The 25634-nt window shown below is 46.9% G+C and overlaps 1 protein-coding gene across 2 annotated transcripts in view; it reads left to right on the top strand.

The window, feature by feature from the left end:
* Positions 1–12945: 12945 nt before the first annotated feature.
* The window catches only part of LOC111149317 (adducin 1), an 88067-nt gene continuing 75378 nt past the window's right edge, over positions 12946–25634 (top strand). For both annotated transcript variants that reach the window (XM_022506315.1, XM_022506314.1), the window contains exon 1: positions 12946–13054. The gene's annotated coding sequence lies outside the window, so the exon portion shown is untranslated. The remainder of the gene's footprint in view (positions 13055–25634) is intronic.

Below are 25634 nucleotides of genomic sequence, written 5' to 3'. Positions count from 1 at the left end.
AGCTGGGCAGGACTGGGCATTTGGGGCAGGGGCAGGGGCTGGTCCCAGGACTGCCACCCCCAGGTGGCAAAGACGCAGGCTCTTGGAGGGGCTGTTGATGTACAATAAAGCACAGATGACCTTTCCCACAGTGGCCAGGGTTTCACTGGGAAGGAGGGGAGGACCAGCCTTACTGAGTACCCACATCCACATCCAAGGAGAGACTCTTGAAGCTCAACTCCCAGGAAACCTACGAAGTGCTTGTCTTCAGGGCGCAGGCCAGTAAAGATCTTGCTCTGGGCACATAGCTAGGTACAGAACAGGACCCAAACTCGTGCAGTCTGGACTCAGAGCCTATAATCCGAGGTGACACGGGTCAGGTACAAGGCAGTGGGACTGCAGAGCAGAAAGGCCCTCTATCTACTGTGGAGTCATTTGCTAGATTAACAAATGGTTCCCTGGGGCACAGCCGGGCCCCAGGCCAGTGGAGTGTACCTGGCTGGGAGCTCCAGGAAGACTTCTTAGAGGAAGAAATGGCTACAGTGGGTTGGGAAGAGTAGGTCCTATGCAGACTAAGTGTGGGTGAGGATGGTGGTCCCCAGATGCCCGAGTCCTCTGGACAATGCCCAGCTCAAGTCCGGCCCTGACCGCCCCTTCCTGCCTGCCGTAGAATTGCAGGAACCACTGTCCCTGGCACAGCCATCCAGGCTGGACTGTTGTGTTTGTGTGGAAACAGACTCCGCTTAGGGTCAGGGCTGGCCAGGACCCAGGGGGTATCAGATTCTCTCTGCACCTCGTTTTGGGCAAGAATTTCACCCTGTGAGATTCAAACCCAGGTCAGTGGTGTGCCCAGCAGCCAGGGATTCATCCTCTGGAGAGGGCCCTTTGTTTGTACTTCCTTCCACCTGCCCCAGGGCATGTTTGGGGGGTGGGGCTGCTGGCTGGGGGAGGGGGAGGGATGAGGCCACTGTGGATGGAAGAGGTCCTGGGGGGGTATGACAGCCATCTGCTTCCAGGAACCAAGTGTCCAGCACTGTCCTGCAGATGTTTCCTCTAAATCCTGCTGGGGGGTGGGGGAGGGTCAGCATGGGCATTGTCCAGTTGGGAGCAAGGGAAGGTTTAGGCATTCCACACTAGCTTGGGGAACCAGCAATCCATTCTCCCTGTCCTGAACTAGTGCGGGGAGCCCATGGAGGCATGCCGTTCCCTACTGTGGCTGCAGCTTCCCTTCCCCTTAAGTTATAAGTGGAGGTTGGGACCAGGAAATGGTTTCTAGTCAGTGCCTGGGGTGAGGGGGGTCTGCTTGTGAGTGAGACACTGCGTGACACAGGGTACCCTGTCACTTCTAGCTGACTTGTGGCCAGCTCAGCGGCGAAAATGTATTTGAGGACCGCCGAGCTGGAACGTGCGTGGGGTTCTGGGGCGCAGAGCCAGGTGACAGGACCTCTGGTCACTTGAACAGATGAGGCCTGTGGCTGCCCAGGGCCCACTCTGGGGCCTGAACTGGCTTTACCTCTCCTCCCAGGCCCGAGGCCTGCTCAGGACAGACTCCCACCTGTTTGGGAACTGACCCAGGACCCGGGGCCTCAGCTATAAGGGTGTATGCGGGGGCGGGGGGAGATGGGGCCCCCGAGCACGGTCTCCAGCATAACAGGGGCCTCCTGAGACCTGCCGTCAACGTTCTAGTCCTCATACAGGCTGGTTACTGCTCACCAAGGGCTTCCTGGGCTCCAGGTGCTGAGCTCCATGGGTCCTAGACAGTTTGCTTGGAGAAGAAACTGCCATGTGCCTATTTCACAGGCAAGAAAATGGAGGGTCAGAGAGGCCTGCATTCAAGTTCCAGCTGGCTTCTTACTGCCAGGTGACCTGTTCTTTGTGGCTCTGAGCCTAGCCCCCAGCCCCTGCCTACCTCCCCATCTCCCCTCAGGGCTCTGATAGTCATGGGGAGTGTATACACAGTTTTGGGTGTGCCCTGACTGACCCCAGGGGGTCACAGCCCTGGGAGGAACACAACTGGCCTGCCTCCGTCTGCTTTGCCCTCTGGGCTGAGTCTGGGGGTAATTATAGGAAGCCTAGGACCTGTGCCAGGGACTAGCCTGCTTCCTCATCTTACAGGTGGAGAAACTGAGGCTCAGAGAGGCTTCATGCCTTGTCCAGCATCGTAGGGAGTTCAGAGACAGATCCCACTCCTGGGCTGAGAAAGGCCCAGACCCTTTGGGAAGCGTCTCCAAGCCCATGACCGAACAAGGTTTTACTCTTCTCACAGTTGATCAGAAAGAGTGAGCTTCTTTACCTTCTGTTAATAGAGATTTTTATTGTAAACAGAGATGCTTAGAACCAGAAGAGACCTCACGAAACAAATCTGGAGGGGCTCCCTTCAGCTGAGGTCATGATCCCAGCATCCTGGGATCCAGCCCCAGTCACGCTCTCTGCTCTGCGGGGAGCCTGCTTCTCACTCTCCTACTGTCCCTTCCCTCTGCTTGTGTTTTCAGTCTCTCTCAAATAAATAAATAAAATCTCTAAAATTAAAAAAAAAAAACTTAGACAAAAACAAAAACAACTCCTGAGTTGTTCCACATCCTGCCCCAGCTCTGTGTCACGCTGCGGGGACGCCCCCTGCTGGTCCAAGGAGGATCTCCCTGCACCCTTGGCGGGACAGGTGGCGCTGACAGGGCATCAAGGCAGAAGAGGCAGCAGCCTGGGGCCAAGTGGCTTCCTGCCCAGTGCCCACTGGGACTGGCCTCTGGAAGAGAGGCCTGGAGGACACAAAGAACACACAGGGAATATGCCCACCGGGACTGGCCTCTGGAAGGGAGGCCTGGAGGACACAACACACAGGGAATATGGCGCTCACACCAAATCCACGTGTCTCCAGAGGAGGGCAGTGAGGGGAGGAGCGCCTCTGTCTCTGGCTGTGACCCAGTGCCTCCAAGCCCCCCACTAGGCAACTTGCCACATCCAGTTCTCTGTCTCTGCCTGCATGCCCTATCCCTCCCCCTGGGAAAGACTGCCTGATGGGGCGGCCTCAGGGAAGACTCCAGTCCTGGGCAGACAGTGACCCTTGAAGAAGGTTTGAAGTGTCCGTCTCCCATTCAGCTACCTTCCAGCACACCCACCAGGGGGAGAGTCTTGAGACACAGAGCAGACCCCAAACACATCCACTTCCTTCAGGCCTTCCTTGGGTCCTCATGAATCCTTAGTGACTGACTAAGAGCGGCCCCTGCGTCGCCTCCATCTTCAGCTCTGGCCACACTCCAAGCTACTCAGAGCTAAACCACACTCCTTTTTCCTTTGATTTCCGGTAGAGCAAGACACACAATCAGAAAAATGAGCAAAACACAAATGGGCAGCCTAGAAAATTGCTATGAGGTGAGCATACTTATGATCCCATCAGGAGGTAACCTCTCCAGCACCCATGAACCCTCCCCATCACAGCTCCTCCCCTCCAAGTCTCACCAGCCCTGCTCTGGCTTTGGGGAGGCTCTGTCTTTGTTCCGCCATTAAGCCTTCACCACTCAGTTATATGTCCATCACGGCGGTGTCTTGTTTTTGTATTTTATGTGAGTGGAATCCTACAGATAAAAGCTTTGACATCTGGCTCCTTTGGCTCATCATATCTTTGAGATGCGGCTGCATTGCTGGGCTTAGCTGTAGTTTGTTCAAGTTCATTGCTGAAAACCGTTCCATTATATCACAGTTCACGGGTTTTATTTTATTGTAGTTGGACATTTGGTTTGTTCTACCCTCCTAGACAACACATAGACTTCAGGTGGGGGAAGTCCAGACAATGCTGCTAGCAACAGTCTTATTCGTGTTTCCGATGCATGCCTGCACGAGTTTCTCTAGAGTATGAACCCAGGAGTCTGACCTCTGGGTTCCAGGGCATCAGGAACCTTCACTGTCTTCCAGGAATTTTATTGTTCCAGTTTACACTCCCACCAGCTATAAAAGAGAGTTCCACTTTTGCTTCCACATTTTTGCCGACACTTGGTATCATCAGATTCTTTTTCTCATTTTTGTCAACCTGGTGGGTGTATGGCTTTAATGCGCTTTTAGCTAATCACTAAGGAGCTTGAGCATATTTTCATGTGTTTATGAACCATTTTTCATTTGTCTCCTGTGAAGCATATATTCAAATATTTTGCACATTTTTCTATGTGTTGTTCTTTTTTCTTGTTAATTTACACGAATTCTTTACGTAGCCTTGATATTGTCAGTAATGTGTGTTGCACATATCTTCTCCAACTCTATAATTGTTATTTTGCATATGGCGAGAGGTAAGGTTTGCTTTCATTTTTCCCCCCATAGGTTTACCCACTTGTTCCTGCACTGTTTTCTTTTTTTTTTTTTTAAGATTTTATTTATTTATTTGACAGAGAGAGAGAGATCACAAGTAGGCAGAGAGGCAGGTAAAGAGAGGGGGGGAAGCAGGCTTCCTGCTGAGCAGTGATCTCAATTTGGGGCTCGATCCCAGGACCCTGAGACCATGACCTGAGCTGAAGGCAGAGGCTTAACCCACTGAGCCACCCAGGCTCCCTGCACCATTTGTTTCTAATCTGTTCTCCAGCCCCCATCTGTAATGTCACCTGTGCTATGTCCATGTATATGGAGGTCTGCTGTTGGACTCTGTCCATGATGTCTTGATACCTGCTGAATAGAACCTCACTTTATTTTTCTTCTTGGAGAACATCTTGTCTGTTTTGTTCTTTCTCTTTTGAGATGAGTTTTTTCCCCACTTTAAAAAAAATATTTATTTTAGAGAGAGAGAGAAAACAGGGGTAGAGGGAGAGGGAATCTAAGCGGGCTCCTCATGCTGCACGTGGAGCCTGACGCGGGGATCGATTTCATGACCCTGAGATCACGATGTGAGCCAAAATCAACAGTTGGACGCTTAACGGACTGAGCCCCCAAGCGTTCCATCCCACTTTTTTTTTTTTCACATAAGTTTTAGCAATAATTGCACCTGGGATAAACCTCATTCGCCACAATATTATCTCTGCTGCACAAAGCTATTTTCACACAATTTTTAAAGTCAGCTCATCAGTGTCACTAATAACTCAGTTGATCTTTGGACTGGGAATCATTATAGCTGTAAATCAGCTTGGGAAAAATTGACATCTTTACAACACTGAGTCTTCTGACTCATCAACATGGTCTACCTCCCTATTGATTTGAGGGTGCCTTCATGTTTGCCGATAGAATTTCATAACTTTGTCCATTATAGTCTTGCTCAGGTTTTCTTAGTTTCATAGGTACTTTATATTTCTTCTAATATATAGTAAAGTGTGTATGTTTTTAATTTCTTTCCTTGTTTCTACCATTTGGGACATACTTTTTCTTTTAACTGAAGCATTTTGTTAATTTGTATTTAATGTAATTAAATCTACTATCTTATTTTGTTTGGCATCGACCCACCTGTGTTTGTGTGTTTTTTTCCCTCCTTTCTCTCTCTTCCTCTCCTTTTGGATTGAGCAACTTTTTTTTTTTTTTAAGTCATTCCACATCCTTGTTCTAGTTGGAAAGTTATATAGTCTTTTTCTATTTTTACCTGAGTCTAGAGTAACAAATATTTTTACCCTCCTAGACAACACATAGACTTCAGGTGACTTTAGCTCCGCTGATCTCCTTCATTACTTGATATCACCATTGTATGTATCTAATTCTATGTTGTGGGTGCCTGGGGGGCTCAGTTGGTGAAGCATCTGCTTTCAGCTCAGGTCATGATCTCAGGGGTCCTGGGATTGAGCCCCGTGTTGGGCTCACTGCTCAGCAGAGATCCTGCTTCTCCTTCTGCTGCTGCTCCCCTACTTGTGGTCTCTCTCTGTCAAATAAATAAATAAAATCTTGGGAGGAAAAAAAAATTCTGTGTTGTTTTTTAACTCCCATCCTTAAAAAAGAAAAGAAAAGAAAGGAAAAGAAAGAAAATAACTCCCATCCAAGAGGGTGGTTTTTTTTTTTTCTTTGAAAAGGAAGGTGTATTTTAATAGTATTAAAACTTTTTTTTATTAAAAACTTTCAACAGGGGACGCCTTTGTGGCTCAGTCAGTTAAGCTGCTGCCTTTGGCTCAGGTCATGATCCCAGGGTCCTGGGATCCAGTCCCGCATCGGGCTCCTTGTCCAGCGGGGAGCCTGCTTCTCTCTCTGCCTCTGCCTGCCACTCTGCCTGCTTGTGCTCTCTTTCTGACAAATAAATAAATAAAATCTTAAAAAAAAAAACTAAAACTTTCGGGGCGCCTGGGTGGCTCAGTTGTTGGGCATCTGCTTTCGGCTCAGGTCGTGATCCCAGAGTCCTGGGATTGGGCCCCGCATTGGGCTCCCTGCTCAGCGGGAAGCCTGCTTCTCCCTCTCCCTCTCCTGCTTCTTGCGTTCCCTCTCTCCATGTCTCTCTCTCTCTAAATAAATAAAATAAAATCTTTAAAAAAAAAACTTTCAACAGTACTAAAACAGTTGGTTAAGCATCCAACTTTTGGTTGTGGCTCAGGTTGTGATTTTAGGGTCCTGACATCAAGCCCTGCAGTGGGCTCCATGCTCAGCGGGGACTCTGCCTGAGAATCTCTTTGCTCTTCTCCCCATGTCAAATAAATAAATACATCTTAAAACTTTTTTTATTATGGTAAAATATATGTAATATAAAATTTACTATTTCAGGGGCACCTGGGTGGCTCAGTGGGTTAAGCCTCTGCTTCGGCTCAAGTCATAAACCCAGGGTCCTGGGATCAAGTCCGGCATCCTGTTCCCTGCTCAGTGGGGAGTCTGCTTCTTCTTCTCCTCTCTGCCCATCCCCCTATCTTGCTCCCTTGCTTGCTCTCTCTTTCTCTCCCCCTCTCCAATAAAGGAATAAAATCTTAAAAAAAAAAATCGCCTTTAAAAAGTTTACCATTTTTTACCATTTTAAGTGCACAGTTCTGTAGCAGTAAGTACATTCACATTACTGTGACTCTTTACCACCATCTATCCTGAGAACTTTTTTCCTCCTGCAAAACGGAGACTGTCTCCATTTAACAACTCTCTGTTCTCCCTCCCCTAGTCCCTGGGCGCCCACTATTCTACTTTCTGTGTCTGAATTTAACAATTCTGACCCACAGTTGGCCAGTTAGCTCAGCTGGTTAGGTACTGATAATACCACATTGAGGGGTCAGTCCCTGGATGGGCCATTACTTCGTCTGTGCTCGCTTCGGCAGCACATAGACTGAAATTGGAATGATATATGGAGATTAGCATGGCCCCAGCGCAAGGATGTACATCACTGCTTGGGGAACCTCATATAAGTGGCAATTGTATAATGACCTGTCCTTATCTCACTAGCATAGTGTCTTCATGATTCTAGTGTGTTATAGTATCTGTCAGGATTTCCTTCCTTTTGGCGGGGGAAGGGGCAGAGGCAGAGGGAGTGAGAATCTTTTTTTTTTTTTTTTTTTAAAGATTTTATTTATTTATTTGACAGCCAGAGATCACAAGTAGGCAGGCAGGCAGAGAGAGAGGAGGGAAAGCAGGCCCCGGGGATCACGACCCTAGTGAAGGCAGAGGCTTTAACCCACTGAGCCATCCAGGCGCCCCGGGAGTGAGGATCTTAAGCAGGCCCAACACCCAGCATAGAACCCAACATGGGGCTCGATCTCATGACCCCTAGACCATGACTTGAACCGTAATCAAGAGTCGGACACTAAACTGGTTGAGCCACCCAGACGCCCCAGATTTCCTTCCTTTTAAAGGCTGAATAATATCCCGTTGTACTGATGGGCCACATTGTTTATCCATTCATCTGACAATAGACATATGAGTTGCTTCCACCTTTGGGTTCTTGTTAATAATGCTACAATGGACACGGATGTACAAATATTGCTTAGAATCTTTGTTTTCATTTCTTTGGAGTATATACCCCAAATGGGGTCGCTGGGTCATATGGTAATTCTCTGTTGACTTTTTTGACCAGCATACGTTTTCCACAGCGGCTGCACCATTTCACACTCTCACCAGCAATGCACGGGGCTCCAGTTTCTCCACATCCTTGCCAACACTTAGTCTTTTCTTTTCTTTTTTATTATAGCAGTCCTAGTGGATGTCAAGTGGTATCTCATGGTGACTTCAATTTGTAGTTCCCCAAAGATTAGTGATATTGAGCATCTTTTTTTTTTAAATTTTTAAAGTGCCCTTTCTCTAGTGAGTATTACCAGCACTTTTAAGGCCTTTTTTTTTTTTTTTTTTTTTTTTTTTTGACAGGGAGACAGATCACAAGTAGGCAGAGAGGCAGGCAGAGAGAGAGGGGGAAGCAGGCTCCCTGTTGAACAAGAGAGCCCGATGCGGGGCTCGATCCCAGGACTCTGGGATCATGACCTGAGCTGAAGGCAGAGGCTTAACCCACTGAGCCACCCAGGCGCCCTTTGAACATCTTTTTTATGTGCTTATTGGCCAACCGTACATCTTTGGAGAAATGTTTAACTCCTTTGTTCATTTCTTAATTGAACTGTTGCTTTTCTGTGTTGAGTTGTAGACAGTATTTTTAATACACAATTTTTTTAGATTAGTTTCTTGAGGAGCAAAACCTGAACTGGGGATCTTGTGCGAGGATCTATAGAGGGAATGTTCTCAGGATAAGCTGAGTGGGGGAATCAGGATAAGGCAAATTAAAAATAAAACACAAAGGATTGAAGTGGTCTCAGCTGGGGTCTAGCTTTAGCGAATCCCACGGGTGCTCTGGAGGGAGATTTGTCCCACAGTTGGTCCTGCTTTGAGGTCAGGGCACCAGCCTTTGGACCCCTAGCTCAGCTAGTTATTGGCTATCCAAGTAAGGGGATGATCTCCTGGGCTGGGTGACACTGAAGACAGGGCTCTGGGGCCATTAGCTGCTGACATTCATGGCACCTGGGCAGGACCCACTGCCAGCCCCAAGCCAGAGAGAAAATCTGGGCAGGGCACCAACAGTGACTACTAAGTCCACCCCTTGAACTGCTCATATCTATTTGTTCCTCTTATTAAGTTCAGTCCATTGAGACACAAATTCTCCAGTATTCTAATGGGTCTCAGTATCTGGAGGAACTTCTGAGAAATGGGTAGAGAGATGAACTGTAGCCCCTACTGCTGTAGTTGATCCCCAGACCACAAGTGATATTCAACATCTCCCTTTTCTACCACCCATTCTAGATTTCTTCATAGCTAACACTTTGGCTCTCCTAGATGGTTCACGCCTGAGGGTCTGAGCTCCTGGGAGCCGGTCCTTACCAGGGTGTGTGACATGCTCGCCTGTTTACAGTTACTGGGGGTGGGAGCACCAAGAGATGTCCCACTCTGCTGAGTGCCTGCTCTGATTGCTGATCACCTGAGCACTACATTCCTGCCTGACCCTATCCTGTAGCAGGTAGCTCTACATCCTACCAATAATGAGGATCAATTATCCCTACAACTCTGGTTACCCCCTTCTGTGCCCACCAATCCACTGGCACAAGTTGTTGCACGAGATCAGGCGACAGCCATAGTTTCAACATGACTATGTCCCCTGGTAGAAGTGTCCTCTTTGGAGACCCCTAGCATCTCTAGGCTCACAGCTCTTACTGCTGCGGAACAGAAAGCACAAATTCCTCAAGTAGGTCATTGGGCATTGCATGTATCAGGGACAGAGCCTCGTAAAGTGGTGACTGATGTAGCTATGTACTGCTTCACGGAGGCTGGCACTCCACCTCCTGGGGATCATCTCCAAGTTGGAGTCTCATCTGAATCTACATGTGGCCAGCCCCTCCCTCTAGCACACCAGAAACTTCTGGATGGCACATATTGGGTAGGAACAGTACATTCCTGGTCACATGTCCATTGCCATACCTCCTTTGCCATAAAGCAGTTATGTGGGATTCCATGTCAACCGATCAGACACTTGGGGAACTCTTGATAGGAGTGCTGAAGTAATTGGAGGCAGAAAGGCAAACCTTTATCCAGATACATGGCCGTCTCGGTGAACATGAATTATCACTTTTTCTAGAATAGAAGGGATCCAAGGTAATCAACTTGCCAGCAAGTAGCTGGTTGGCTCCTGTAGGGACAGGTGACAGCCTACTGCCAAATATATTTGGCAGTGGCAGTAGCTGGATTAGCCTTGGTTACAAGGAGCCCATGCTGCTGGGCTCATACATGGCCTCCATTCTGTTACCATGACGACTTCACTAGGGAGAGCACTGTGCCAGAATGATGGGGGCAGAGGACAGAGCCTGGCTTATGCTCATTGGCCAGTCCATTCTCTGCTTGTTTTTTTAGAGCCTCTCTGGTAGATGCTCACTGGTGAATATTAACATGCAATACAAAGGGGCGCCTGGGTGACTCAGTGGGTTGAGCCTCTGCCTTCGGCTTGGGTCATGATCTCAGGGTCCTGGGATCGAGCCCCGCATCGGGCTCTCTGCTCAGTAGGGAGTCTGTGTCCCCCCGCCCCCGCCTGCCTCTCTGCCTACTTGTGATCTCTGTCAAATAAATAAACAAAATCTTAAGAAAAATGCAATACAAAGATCTTCACTCTTTGAACCAATTCCCAGAGGTCCATCGACATGCCTCATCTTCAGACCTATTTGTCCCCAAACTTTCAGATCGTTCCTTCCAGGCTCCCAACCAGCCCGTTAAGCCATGTGCCACTGCCCATGAGTCCAGGCCACATCTCCTGCCACACGAAGTGAATGGCAAAATTTACTGCTGGAAGTTTTGCCTATGGGGGTGACTGCTTCTCACCACTTTCAGGGCAGCTGCTGAATGGGGATACAGTGAAGCAGCAGACCATTTTTAGCCTATACCAACATAGTGAGCCAACCTTCCCATGAACCAAGCACAGGTTTTTTTGCTCCTCTGTCACTGTGTCTAGGGAATCCCTGACACCACTGGTGTGAGCTGATAGCCACTGCTGCTCTAGAGGTAGATGAACAAGGGTCTGGACCACCTCCCACTGCATCTACATGAATCCTTTCAATCCTGGATCTGACACTTAGATTGTGATGTATCTACCTGACCTCATGTCCTCGTATCCTGATGGGACCAAGCAATGGGCAATTCTGGCCTCAGAGTCACTTTTCTTTTTTTTTTTTTTTAAAGATTATTTATTTATTTATTTACTTGTAATAGTGGGCAGAGAGGCAGGCAGAGAGGGGGGTAAGCAAGCTCCCTGCTGAACATAGAGCCCGATGTAGGGCTCGATCCCAGGCTCCTGGGATTATGACCTGAGCCGAAGGCAGAGGCTTAACCCAGTGAGCCATCCAGGGCACCCAGGTGCCCCTGAGTCACTTTTGATGTCCCATAGAAACATTCTGTTTCTACCAGAGCCCAGTAGCAAGCCAGAAGTTACTTTCTGAGTTGCTTTGATTTGTGAGTTTGTAGTTTGCACCAGATTTAAAAGGAAATTTCAGCCATTATATCTTCAAATTGTATTTGTCTTCTTCCAAAACACCCCCTGATCCCCATTTTCAGGGACTCCAATTACAGATTTATTTGGCTTCTTGAAGTTGTTCCACAACTCACTAGTGCTCTGCTCGTTCTTCTCAGGCTCGTTACTCTGTGTTTCATTTACTTTCTCCATGTCTTCCAGTTCACTTTTAAAATATTTTTTTCTTTTTTTAAAGATTTTATTTATTTGTCAGAGAGAAAGAGAGAGAAAGAGAGCACAAGCAGGCAGAGTGGAAGGCAGAGGCAGAGAGAGAAGCAGGCTTCCTGCTGAGCAAGATGCCAGAGCAAGATGCCAGATGGGGGACTCGATTCCAGAATCGTGGGATCTTGACCTGTGCTGAAATCAAGACCCCTTACTTAAATGACTGAGCCACCCAGGTGCCCCTTTCACTGACAGCTCCAAGCACCAAGCCTTGTTCTTGGGTGCAAGGGAAACAAAACTAACTGATGTAGAATTGTGGAGTCTCGTCCAGTAGTGCCCTGAGATCAGAGGTCACAGATATTAACCCTGGACAGTATCACGGACCTTTCTGTGGGCAAAGCCAAAGAGGTCCCTGCTGGGAAGAAAGCCCGGGTTCTACACTGCTCTTCCCCTGCTGGCTTCAGTTTTCTGTGGTATAAAGGGAACAAGAAGCTCTGCTTCTCTGTGTCCAGGGCCTTTTGGGTACTCAGATGAGCCAAGAGGAGGGTGAGGATAGGGGAAGGTGCTGGCCTGGTCTCCAGGCTAGCCTCCTGGTCACTGACAGGTGCCCTGGCCTGGACTCCCACGACTGGTTCTGCGGATGTGACCGGCGCTTGTTCATCCAGCACCGGCATGTCAGGCCCTGGGCAGTAGGCAGCCACCTTGTCTGTGGAGCCGTATCGCCAAGCACAGACCCTGCTGTCCTGACTCCACCCTGGCCACCAGCCACAAACTCTGCCTGTGCCCCCGCCCACCCGGGGCCCAAGGCCGGGTACACCGGCGCAGGGCCCAAGGGTCCGCCTGCTGGAGGAGCGCACGAGGTGGGCAGGGAGCGGCACGGCCGCGGGCTCCGAGGGTCCCTTTGGCCTGGAACGGGGCCCTTTAGGACACTGTGCAGCCCAACCCGGGCTCCTGGCCCGCAGGGGCCTCCACGAGAGTCTGTCCAGGGACAAGCGAGCGCACGACTGGTTCTGGGAGAGCAGGCGCTGCCAGCACAGCCACTGTCACGAAGCTGCCGCCCAGCTGGCCAGCGGGACCAGAACCTCCGTTGCGAGCTTTCGGCAGGCGAGACCGCACCCACCGGGTCCCTGCGGTCCCAAGCGGCCGCAGGCGGGACCTCCGCCCTTACCCTCCCCCGCGCCGCGCGAGTCCCGCCCCCTCCCGCCTCGCGGTCAGCCAATCGCATGGCGCGTTGTTTGGCGGCGCGGGGCCGGCTGGGCCTATAGGGTGGCGCGTTGTTGGGCCGCTGCGCCGCAGGCCGCACCCAGCTCCCGCGGCGGGGGCAGTGCCGGGGGCTGAGGGGGCGGAGAGGCCGGGCAGGCCGGGTCTGCAGGCTGGGGAGCGCGCGGCGGACAGGGGGCGGAGCCGGAGCCCGAGCCGGAGCTGGAGCAGGAGTCCGACCCCGAGCCGGAGCCCGAGCGGGAGCCGACGCGCAGTCCTCGGACCTGCGAACGCCCGTGCTCTGCTCGCGACTCGCCCCCTGAGGTGAGGCCCGCGCGCAGGGGCGGCCGCGGGGCCCGGGGCGCGGCGGAGCGGCCGAGGGGCTGCAGGCCGGGCCGCGGGGCCTGTGGCGGCTGCGGCGCCCGAGAGGCCGGGGGAGGCGGGCGGGGGCCGCGCCGGGCGGGGCGCGGGCGGGTCTGGAGTCGGCCGCGGGGGCTCGCGGCCGTGCTGGGACGGGTGTCGCCGCCGGGCAGTGGCCGGGTGCGGAGGGGACGGCGCCCTGCACACCCTTGGCGGCGCGGGCTGCTCGGTGGGAGCGGCCGGGCGGCCGGCGTGGGGGCTGGGTGGTGGGCGTCGGGGGTCGGGCGTCGGGCGTCGGCGCGGTCGGCTGCCTGCAGCGCCCGCGGCTGGCGGCTGCCAGTGGGCTCGGGAGCCAGTGCAAGCGGTGGGTTCCGGCAGCCAGACCGACCTGCTGACTGTCCTGCGGGCGTCGGGGAACTGGACGGCCGGAGCGCTTGTCGTCTTCTTCTCGCTCTTTTCTGTCTGGAACATCTTTTGGCGGCCGGTTGGGGGAGGTGTCAGAGGGTTCTGCCCTGGGCAATCACTTGTGTGTGTATTCTCGTAATCCACGGCCTTGGACGTTTTGTGGGTGATTTGTGTTCGCTTCCTGCGTCCCCACCTTCCGATCACTACTTCGGCTCACCGGGGACTGCTGGTGGTGGGGTGTGTGATTTTATGCCTAAATGACCGGAAGCAACTGGTGTGATCCTCAGGACCAGAGCGCGTCCGGTGGCTGAGTGCGTTGCTGTTAAGTCGTTACGGGAAGAGCTCTGCGTACTTGGGGACGATGGGCTGAAATCCTAACGGGGGAAGAAATAGGCTTGCTGAAAGGGCGCTCTGTCTCCTTTGCGGGACGTCATTGGAGCCTCGGGGGAGAACGAGTGGGAGTTCAGCAGCTCTGGGAGAGGGCACCTGTGGCCTAGCGGGTGACTTGGAGGGGGATTGTAAGGCTCAGTCCTCAGCTAATGCGCTGATGCTATGTAGAGATTGCATTGTAAAATCCGAACATTGTAAAATCTCGACATAGCCCTCGATTCTGACTGTGGGGAAAACTGGAAGAGTAAAGATGTTTTTTAAGGAAGTGAATGGTTTCGGCAGTCATAACTGCTTTTCAGAGTTTTGATGTGGTTTACAGCAGGACAGCTGGTATGGTTTATTTTACTGCTTGTCACTATGTTTAGATTTTAGTCACAGAGGCTTACTGAATGCCATGAATCTAAATTCTACCCAGTTTCCATGAGGTGGGATTGTTTTCTTTCTAAAGTATAATTTATACAGCTGACCATTTTCCCCTTTAAGTCTTTGACATTAACTGATACTGATAAGGTTTTGTTTGGTGTTCAACCTTGTGTTACTAATTTTACCCTAAAAGCTGTTTCTTTAGATGGTTATTGGTTTCCAGTTAGTTCTTTCAAGTAGTCCTTGTATTGTCAGAAAAGTAAATAATTTGAAATACTTTAAAAGATAGTTTAAGGGGCATCTGGGCAGCTCAGTTGGTTAAGCATCTGCCTTCGATTCAGGTCATGATCCCAGGGTTCTGGGATCCATCCCATGGCAGCCCTGTTCGGCCGGGAGCCTGCTTCTCCCTCTCCCGCTGCCTGCTTCTCCCTCTGCTTCTGTGCTGTCTCTCTCTGTCAAATGAAGAAATAAATATTTTTTTAAAGATTTTATTTATTTGACAGAGAGAGAGAGAAACAGTGAGAGAGTGAACACAAGGAGGAGCAGAGGGGAGAGGGAGAAGGAGGCTCCCCGCTAAGCAGGGAGCCCGACATGGGGCTCTATTCCAGCACCCTGGGATCATGACCCCAGCTGAGGGCAGCTGCTTAATGACTGAGCCACCTAAGCACCCTGAAGAAATAAAATCTTAAAAGAGAAAAGAAAGATACTTTAAAAGAGATTGTAAAAAAAAAAATCACATATCCAACTAGCGTTAAAATTTACCTTGTCTTAATTTTTAAGTTTGACAGTAAAAATATTTCTGTTATGTGAAACTTAGACTACAGATTGATTTACTTTACATGTTAAATTGTTCTCAGGTACCTGTAGAGAGAATGGTGTAATAAGTCCCTGTTTACCCTCATCCAGCTTCAACAGTTGTGAACTTACAGCTGGTTTTCATCTGTATCCCCCAAACCCAGATTTCATGTCCTTTTAACTTGAATATTTCGGCATGTATATTTACATACATTTTTTAAAAAGATAAACACAAATACCACTATCACAAAAATGAATAATTTCTTATTACCTTCATATGTCCAACCAATGTTAACATTTTCTTGATTGTGTCACAGTTTTTTTTTTTTTAATAACCGCTGAATCAGGATCCAAATGCTGTTTATGCATTGTGATTTGTTTTAATCTATAGGTCCCCCTCCATCTTTTGTCTTTCCTTGTAATTTATTTGTTGATGAAACTCTGTGATTTGTTCTGTGGAGTTACGGTCTGGGTTTTATTCTGTATGGTGCTTAAACTACACAGAAATGACTGTGCACTGGTAGATAAATCTAAAGGTGTGATCAGATTCAGAGTTGATTTATTTTTAGCAAAAAGACTTCATAGGTTGGTGGGCAGATAATGATTAGTAGTCTTCTTATAAGTGACTCTTGATGCTTAATGCCTAAAGCCCTTATTTATTTATTTAATATAGAGAGAGCGTGCAAGCAGAGAGGGGCAGAGGGAGAAGGAGAGAGCATCTCTAGCAGTCTCCACAGTCAGTGTGAAGCCCAGTGAGGGGCTGGATCCCATGATTTGGAGATCACGACCTGAGCTGAAATCGAGTTGGTTTAGTTACCATCTAAGTCACTCAGGTGCCTCAGAGTCATTATTTTATTAGGCTTTGGAAAGTGTTGATATTTTAATTTAACTTCATTTGTTAGATGGAATGCTTCTATAAAGAGAAATGTCTTGGGATGCCTGGGTGGCTCATTTGGTTGGGATGCTCTTGGTTTCCGCTTAGGTCATGCTGTTGGTGTTCTGGGATGGAGCCCTGAGTCAGGGTCTGTGCTCAGTGGGGAGTCTGCTGGAGATTCTCTCAGTCTCCCACTGCCCCTCCCCCTGCTTTCTCTGTCTCTCTTTCTCTCTCTGAAAAAAAAAAAAAATTAAAAAAAAAAAAAGAGAGAGAGAGAAATGCCCCCTCCATAATTTGGTTATCCTGAATTTTAGCTTTTTTGGGAAAAGTAGGGTAACTGCTTAATTCCTCTCCAGTAGGTTGCTAATTCTCAAAATGAGTTGGGATCTTCTGAAAGTAGCCAGTGAGTTGTGTTATGTGTTTGTGTCCGTGTGAACTCATGAATTTAAACACATTTGATATGGTTCAGTCCATTGTAGGTATTATCCTTATTGATGCTGAGATTGACTGATCTTTGTCCAATAGGAATCTGTTTAGTTTGCCTCCTAAATCCTTTTTTTTTTTTAAAAGATTTTATTTATTTATTTGACAGAGAGAGAGAGATCACAAGTAGGCAGAGAGACAGACAGAGAGAGAGAGGGGGAGAAGCAGGCTCCCCACTGAGCAGAGAGCCCGACACGGGACTCATCCCAGGACTCTGGGATCACGACCTGAGCCGAAGGCAGAGGCTTAAACCACTGAACCACCCAGGCACCCAACCTCCTAAATCCTTTAAACAAGATTCTAAAAGTCTTTGATCTTTCTGGTGTGACAAACCGCACCAGGTTCATCTTGTACATTTTCTTTCCCAAGCCCTGGAACCATCTATTTCTCCAAGGGGTCTTGGTTTCTTTTAATGAAAAAACGGTATTTAGTAATGACACTCTGTGTTGTGGGGTTTTTCACTGCTACTAGGTTGATCATTGTTTCTAGGTCTTTCCAGAGCACAGATCATAGGTTACTATATGGAGTTCTACTTAACCTTTTTGATCTTACACCTGTATCTTTTTTCTTCCAAGACAGACATTTTGATTCTAATTACTCATTTTTTTTTTTTTTTAAAGATTTTAGTTATTTATTTGAGAGAGTAAGCACAGAGGGAGAATGAGAGGGAGAAGCAGACAGGGCACCACTGCAGGACCCTGAGATCGTGACCCGAGCTGAAGGCAGATGCTTAACTGACTGAGCTACCCAGACGCCCCTAATTACTTATTGTTTCATCCCACACTGTACACATCTCAGTTTTAGAAGAATATGAAGACCATCATCAAGTAATAAAAATTGAATTTTTTTGCATTCCCATTAAAGATATAAGGTCAGATTACTGTGTTCTATTTTTTATTTTATTTTTTTTTAAAGATTTTATTTATTTATTTGACAGAGAGAGCTCACAAGTAGACGGAGAGGCAGGCAGAGAGAAAGAGAGAAAGGGAAGCACGCTCCCTGCTGAGCAGAGAGCCCGATATGGGACTCGATCCCAGGACCCTGAGATCATGACCTGAGCCGAAGGCAGCGGCTTAACCCACTGAGCCACCCAGGCGCCCCTATTTATTATTTTTTTAAAAGATTTCTTTTTTATTTATTTATTTGGCAGAGAGAGCGAGAGTAAGAACACAAGCAGGGTCAGTGGGAGAAGCAGGCTCCCCACTGAGCAGGGAGCCCCATGTGGGGCCTGATCCATGACTCTGGGATCACAACCCGAGGTGAAGGCAGACACTCAACGACTGAGCCACTCAGGTGCCCCAAATTACTGTGTTTTTAAAGTCACTTAGAATAGTTACTCTGGTTTTGCTACTGGGTGCATAGGTTTTGTGCCTTTTTTTCTCTTAGTATTTAGGGATTACTTTTTAAAATTTTATAATTATGTAAAATATTAAAAGTCTTTCAAAATATATGAAAGAAGGCATAGTCAAAGAAGTATTACTTCTTTCCATCCCTTCATCTTCACCTATCCCTCTTCCCTATAGATAACCTTTTTACATTTTAGTTTTATGGTTATATTTGTATTTCCTCTTTATCAGATAGATGGTAATGTATTATACACATTTTCTCACCATGCTTTGAGAAGTTTTTATAATAATTGTGTTAAAATAAATACACAGTAAAACCTGCCATCTTAACCATTTGTAAAGGTATAGCCCGTTGGTGTTCTACACCTTCACATTGTGCAGCCATCACCACAGTCCATCCCAGGACACTCTCATCTTGTGAAACTGGATCTCTCTGCCGATCAAACACATTCTCCCCCTGCCTCTAGCCCTGGTCTCTGTCCTTTCTGGCTCTAAGATTTTTTTTTTTTTTTTAAGATTTTATTTATTTATTTGACAGAGAGATCACAAGTAGTCAGAGAGGTGGAGAGAGAGGAGGAAGCAGGCTCCCTGCTGAGCAGAGAGCCTGATGTGGGGCTCAATCCCAGGACCCCAGGACCATGACCTAAGCCAAAGGCAGAGGCTTTTTTCCCACTGAGCCACCCAGGTGTCCCTGGCTCTAAGATTTTAACTACTCTAGATATCTCATATAATTGGAACCATGTGGTGTTTGTCCTTTTGTGGCTAGCTCATTTGCAGAATGTCCTCAAAGTTCATCCATGTTGTAGCAGGTGTCAGAATGTTCTTCCTTTTGAAGACTTAATAATACGCCATTACGTAGATATAGCACATAACTGTTTTTAGTGAATGCTAGTGTAAAAATTTTATTCACTAATGGCATTTTTTTCCTTATCCTATGAACTGATGAGAATTTTCTGGTACATTTTAAGTTATCAGACAGGAAGGAAATACATCATGTAGGTGTGATGTCATACTCAGAAATTCTATTGAGAAGATTCCAGCCTTCTATATTACGTAGTGGTTGACAGCTGCCAGTATTAAAGACTTAAGTTTTGCATTTTTTTCTTTTTTTAAATAGCTGCCATTTCAGCTCCTTAACTACAGCCGTACTGTTTTGGGTTGGTTTCAGCAGTATCATTTCTCAGATAAAATTGACTCATTGACACAGAGAGTCCGCTATTAATCAGTTTGTTAACATTGCATTTTAGTAATCTGTTTTTTCTCGTGTTACCCATTGTTCTCTCACCCGTTATCTATGTACGTGTTTACTGAACTCAAGATATTTAAGCTTTAAAGACTGAATTACTAGACCTGTAGAGCCTAAGTGTGTGAACAACTGTCTGCGGTCATAGTTATTAATGCTGTTTTGCCAACATGAGTTTTGTCAGTTCTCTCCTCATAATACCTCCTGAATCAGTCCTCCTGTCCATCTTCCCTGTCGCCACCTGGGACCAGCAGCCATCACGACTCTCTTGAACTGGCACAGCAGGCTCCAGCTGGTTTCCTTGTCCTTCCAACCCATTCTCTATCTTTCAGCTGGGGTGATTTACATAGAATATAAATTAGAATGTGTTCTGTCTTGCTTAAAACCCTTCAAAGACTGATAAAAGTGGTCGCCTCTAGGGACAGGGATCTGTGTGGCTAGGGTATAAGGATGGGAGGGAGAATTACTTTTCATTGTATAAGCTTATATATCTTTGGATATATATTTTAGTTCATGTAGTTGGGTTATGTACTTACTCAGAATAAAATAAGTAATCTTAAAAAAACCCAGTGACTTCCCATTATGTTTTTTTTTTTTTTTTTAAGATTTTACTTATTTATTTGAGAGAGATCAGAAGCAGGCAGAGAGGCAGGCAGGGGGGGTGGAGCAGGTCCCTGCTGAGCAGAGAGCCTGATGCAGGGCTTGATCCCAGGACTCTGAGATCATGACTCGAGCCAAAGGCAGAGGCTTAACCCACTGAGCCACCCAGGCGCCCCTTCCCATTATGTTTAATGACAGAATCCAAATTTCTTATCCTGATCTCCAAGCTCACATTCTACCATCTTCCACTTGCTCATATTTGATGCATTTACAGTGGTTTTCCTGGAACCTAGCTCTTGAGATTTCGGAGTCATGCATCGATCCCTTTGCCTAGAATGAACACTTGTATGCTGCTCTGCATGGCCAGCTCCTCTTTTAGGGCTCACTTAAATGTCCCTTAAAGAGGCTCCGTCTGCCCTCTTTCAAATAGGTTTCCCCTGTTATCTACTAACTCAGACACTTCTGCTGTCCTTCAGTTTTAATGATTTATCTGTTTACTTCCCCCCCAACCCCAGTAATGATACTTCATGAAGGCAGAGAGTGTATTTGTCTACTGTTTAAGCTGGCCCTTTTGTGTTTTTGCTAGAACGAGTTCTGAAGGGGCACCTGGGTGGCTCATTCGGTTAAGCGTCTGGCTTCAGCTCAGGTGATGATCCCAGGGTCCTGAGATCAAGCCCCACTTTGGGCTCTTTGCTTAGAGGAGAGCCTGCTTTTCCCTCTCCCTCTGCCTGCCATCCCCCCTGCTTGTGCTCTCTCTCTCACAATCTCTGTCTCTGTCAAATGAATAAATAAAATCTTAAAAAAAAAAAAAATGAGGTTTTTTTTTTTAAAGATTTTATTTATTCATTTGACAGATAGAGATCACAAGTAGGCAGAGGCAGGCAGAGAGAGAGGAGGAAGCAGGCTTCCCGCTGAGCAGAGAGCCCAATGTGGGGCTTGATCCCAGGATGCTGGGATCATGACCTGAGCTGAAGGCAGAGGCTTTAACCCACTGAGCCACCCAGGCGCCCCAGAATGAGTTTTGAGTTATAGACTAGACCATGACACTTCCCTGCTTGGAGTTTTTCAGTGATTCTCCCTGGTCCATAAATCCTGAACTGGACCAGTCTTTCAAGGTTTGGCATCTTCCCATGTATATCTCCAGTTTTATCTCTTACAGCACCTTGGTTTTGCTTCCCACTGTGTTCTGAGCATGGTAAACTAGCACATAGTAGGTGCCCAGTAAATACTTGTGGAATGAATGATGGAATGTTTGGTCTCTTTAAGTCTTTGGAAAACTAAGTCATATTCTTGGAAAAATGATAGCTAAAAGGATAAGGTCATAAAGCTTCAGGGAAGGCTACATAAAGAAGATAGAGTTTAAACTTACCTTCAAAAGAATGGGTACAGGGGCGCCTGGGTGGCTCAGTTAGTTAAGTGTCTGCCTTCAGCTCAGGTCATGATCTTGGGGTCCTGGGATTGAGCCCTGTGCGGGGTCCTGGGATCTAGGCCTGCATCAGGCCCCCTGTTCAGGGGGGAGTCTGCTTCTCCCTCATGGTCCCCTCCTCCCCGCCACTTGTGTTCTCTCTTGAATTAAAAAAAAATAAAATCTTAAAAAAAAATAAGGGTGGGTACTGTGCGTAAAGGGGAAAATACCATTCTGTGAAGGAGAAGTGGAAGTTCTTTTTTTAAAATTTTATTTATTTTTTATTTGACAGAGAGAGAGAGATCACAAGTAGGCAGAGAGGCAGGCAGTGGGGGAGGGGGAAGCAGGCTCCCTGCTGAGCAGAGCTCCTGATTCGGGGCTCGTTCCCAGGACCCTGAGATCATGACCCAAGCCAAAGGCAGAGGCTTAACCCACTGAGCCTCTCAGGTGCCCCAGTTTTTTTTTCTTTTAAGATTTTATTTATTTAGGGGCGCCTGGGTGGCTCAGTGGGTCAGAGCCTCTGCCTTCAGCTCAGGTCATGATCCCTGGGGCCTGGGATCGAACCTCTCATTGGGCTCTCTGCTCAGCAGGGAGCCTGCCTCCCCCCCTCAGCCTCTCTGCCTGCCTCTCTGCCTACTTGTGATGTCTCTCTGTCAAATAAAATCTTTTTTTTTAAGATTTTATTTATTTATTTATTTAGAGAGAGAGACATCATGAGGGTGAGGGGCAGAGAGAGAGTGAGAGAGAATCTCAAGCAGACTCCATGCTTATTGCAGAGCCCAATGTGGGGCTTGGTTCCAGGACCCTGAGATCATGACCTGAGCAGAAATCAAGAGTTAGACGCCTAACTGACTGAGCCACCTAGGTACCCCGGTTATCTTCTTTTTCAGAGGAAAAAACGAAGGGAGTTGAAGTGATTTCCAGGGTCATACAGTTAGGTGGTGGAGCTGGGAATCAGACCTAGGGTGTCTGACTCCATAGATGATGCTCTTAACCTCCAGGCTGCGCTGCCTTCCTTCTGTGTAGTTTCTCAGTTCTAACACTTCAGGTACTTGATTGTAAGTAACCCTTGGACCTGGTCTTCCCCATGAGGGCAGGAGCTGTGCCTCATTACTCTACTTCCTGAGTCTAGCACAGTGCCTGGCACAGAGCAGTTGTGTGAGTGATCTTCAAGTTACTTTATATAGGTTTTACTTATTTGAGAGAAAGAGAGTGATGGAGAGAACATGAGAGCGGGGCTTGGGGGGAGAGGTAGAGGGAGAAGCAGACTCCTTGCTGAGCTGGGCCTGATGCAGGGCTCGATCCCAGGATTCCAGGATCACGACCCAAGCCTTACAACCCGAGCTGAAGGCAAACCTTAACCAACTGAGCCACCCAGGTGCCTCCACTTTTTAAAAGCTTAGTTGTGAGGAATAATGTTCATGACAAATTGTTAAAGATGGTGTGCCCCATCTGTTCCCTTAAAGCAGTGGTCGGCATGCTATCTGTAAAAGGCCAGATAATAGATATTTCAGGCTTTCAGAGCTGTAGGGTCTCTGTTGCAACTTCTGAGCTCTGCTGCTGCCACAAGAAGCAGGCCCAGGTGATATGCAAATGAATGTGACTGTCCCAGTAGAGCCTTCTTCATGGACCCTAGAATTTGAATTGATTTCCAGGTCTATCACCTATTATTTATGTTTAATATTGCTATTTTTTTTTGAACTGTAAATGTCACTCTTAGCTTGTGGCCCTTATAAAAACATTTGGCTTGGCAGGGATCATTATTTGGTGATTTCTGCCCAAAGAGTACATTTTATCATTAGATCGAGATAGAGCTCTGTCTCTGGAACTGAATTGTTTTATCTGCCAGTGGCCCTTTGTTCTGTTGTACAGTGCTTTGGTCTTCATAAAGGAGCGAGTAGAAGAGACAGTGTTCTGAAACACTGTGTCATATTGGTTGTAGGGCAGTTGTTGGGGGCCTCATCCATTAGAAAAGTGGAAAAAGGACTATTCTTTGTTTTCATTAAGAAATCTGCTTTACTGGGGCCTGGGTGGCTCAGTTGGTTAAGTCGCTGCCTTTGGCTTAGATCATGATCTCAGGGTCCTGGGATAGAGCCCCACATCAGGCTCTCTGCTCAGCAGGCAGTCTCCTTCCTCCTCTCTCTGCCTGTTTCTCTGCCTACCCGTGATCTCTCTCTCTCTCTCTTTCTCTCTGTCAAATAAATAAATAAAATCTTAAAAGGAAATCCGCTTTACTTTTTTTTTTTTTAAGATTTTATTTATTTATTTGTCAGAGAGAGAGAGAGCAGAAGCATGGAGGGCTGCAGGCAGAACAGGTAGAGTAGGCAGAGGGAGAAGCAGGCTCCCTGCTGACCAAGGAGCCCAATGTGGGACTTGATCCCAGGACACTGGGATCATGACCCGAGCCGAAGGCAGGTGCTTAACCAACTGAGCCACTAGGCATCCCCGCTTTACTTTTCTTTGAGTAGAATTCTCCACTTTCATTCTACTTCTATCCCGGAATGAATTTTGGTATTTTATGTTTTTCCTTTATTTATTTTTTTTATTTGTTTATTTTTTAAAGATTTTATTTATTTGACAGACAAAGATCACAAGTAGGCAGAGAGGCTGGCAGAGACAGAGAGAGGAGGAAGCAGGCTCCCCGCTGAGCAGAGAGCCCCATGTGGGGCTTGATCCCGGGACCCTGGGATCATGACCTGAGCCGAAGGCAGAGGCTTTAACCCACTGAGCCACCCAGGCGTCCCCGCTTTACTTTTCTTTGAGTAGAATTCTCCACTTTTATTCTACTTCTATCCCAGAATGAACTTTGGTATTTCATGTTTTTCCTTTAGCTTAATATAATTTCAGATGTGCGTTAATAGAAAGAGTTATAGGAAGTGAGAAAGACCTGGTTATGCCTAACTGTGTGATTCTCTATTCCAGATTAACCTTGTTTGCTGAATTCTAAAACAGGAGGAGATGGCATATTTATGGGGATTAGATATAATGTAGGTGAACCTGGCCCAGAGGTTACAGTGGATTCCCTTCTGTGCCCCGCCAACAGATACCTCATGGCTTTTGGGCATAGAGATTGTAGTAAGAAAGCAGATGGACGTATAGTGCATCTAATCTAACCAGATGAGATGATGGTGGAAGAAAATGAAATGTGTGCAATTCAAAGGTGATGTTGCCACAGGAGTTTGCTACACAGAAGCATGATGTAAGCCAGAAAGCTTGGAGCTCAAAACCTTTGGGCGAACTCTTAATTTTTACTTTTTCAGAAGGTGTTGCTTTACTGTCTTTTTGCTGTATCATTTCCTGCAAGAATCTGCTATCATCCTAATTTTTGTTCCTTTACGTAACCTGTCCCTTTTCTCTGGCTGCTTTGAAGACTTCTCCCTGTCACTGGTTTTGAGCAGTTTTATTTTGATGTGTCTGTGTGTGCATATTTCTTGTGCTTGTGGGATTCATTGAGCTTTTTTCTTGGATCTGTGGGTTTATGTGTTCATCACATTTGGGAAAATCTTGGGCATTATTTTTCACAGTTCTTCCTATTCCTTCTCCGTGTGCTGTGCTTCGAGGGCTCCAATCCCATGCATGTTAGACCATGAAAAGTTGCCCCACAATTCACTGATGCCCCTTTATTTGATTGTCTTTTCTGTGTAGGTTTCGTTTGGATAGTTCATACTGTATCTTCACATTCACTGATTTTTGTTCTGCAGTGTTTAATCTGCCGTTAATCTTGTTTAGTGTAATTTTTGATTTTAGATGTCCTGGCTTTCATCTTTATAAGTTCTATTTGTATCATTTTTTATACCTTCCATTTCTCTACTTAAGATTTTGAAAATATGGAATGTAGTGTACCAACTGTTTTAATGACCTTGTCTGCTAATTTTAACTTCTCTTTCAGGGCTGGGGTTAGTTTTGATTGATTTATCTCCTCTGGGTTATATTTTCCAGCTCTTTGCTTGTTTGGTAATTTTTTATTGGATACCAGACATTGCAAATTCTATTTTACATTGTTGTGTTTTGAATAGTTATTTATTCTTCTAAATACTCTTGATGTTCTGTAGCATTAGCAACAGGGCTTTAAATTTTTTCTTGGTGAAAAATTGGTGAATTGCAGTATTTTCTTTTTATATAAATTCAGTTCATAGCCTTCTTGAGAATCTAAAATCACTTAAAAAAGCCACTTCCCTGTGAATCCTATATATTGTTTGGTTTTTATTTTCCTCCATGCTTTGGGAAATTATTTTGGCAAGTGTAAGAGGGATGTCCTTTTTTGAATTCCCTATTCTTTAAAGGTTTTCAAAACCAAATCCAAGATTTGGTTAGTAACAGAGTAAATATGCTAATACCCCCTTAGTTTGGTCAGTGCTTACTGGCTATCACATGTCTCCTTAAAATAGGAATTTTGGGGGCACCTGGGTGGCTCACTGGGTTAAGCCTCTGCCTTCGGCTCAGGTCATGATCTCAGGGTCCTGGGATTGAGCCCCATATTGGGCTCTCTGCTCAGCAGGGAACCTACTTCCCCCTCTCTCTCTGCCTGTCTCTCTGCCTACTGATCCCTCTCACTGTCAAATAAATAAAATCTTTAAAAAAAAATAGGAATCTTTTTTTTTTTTTAAAGATTTTATTTATTTATTTGACAGAGATCACAT

The sequence above is a fragment of the Enhydra lutris genome, unplaced genomic scaffold (assembly GCF_002288905.1).
Source record: "Enhydra lutris kenyoni isolate GAN:26980312 unplaced genomic scaffold, ASM228890v2 scaffoldscaffold21, whole genome shotgun sequence".
NCBI lineage: Eukaryota > Metazoa > Chordata > Mammalia > Carnivora > Mustelidae > Enhydra > Enhydra lutris.
Note: the sequence above shows the minus strand (reverse complement) of the source record. Positions and strands in the feature narration are given on the sequence as shown.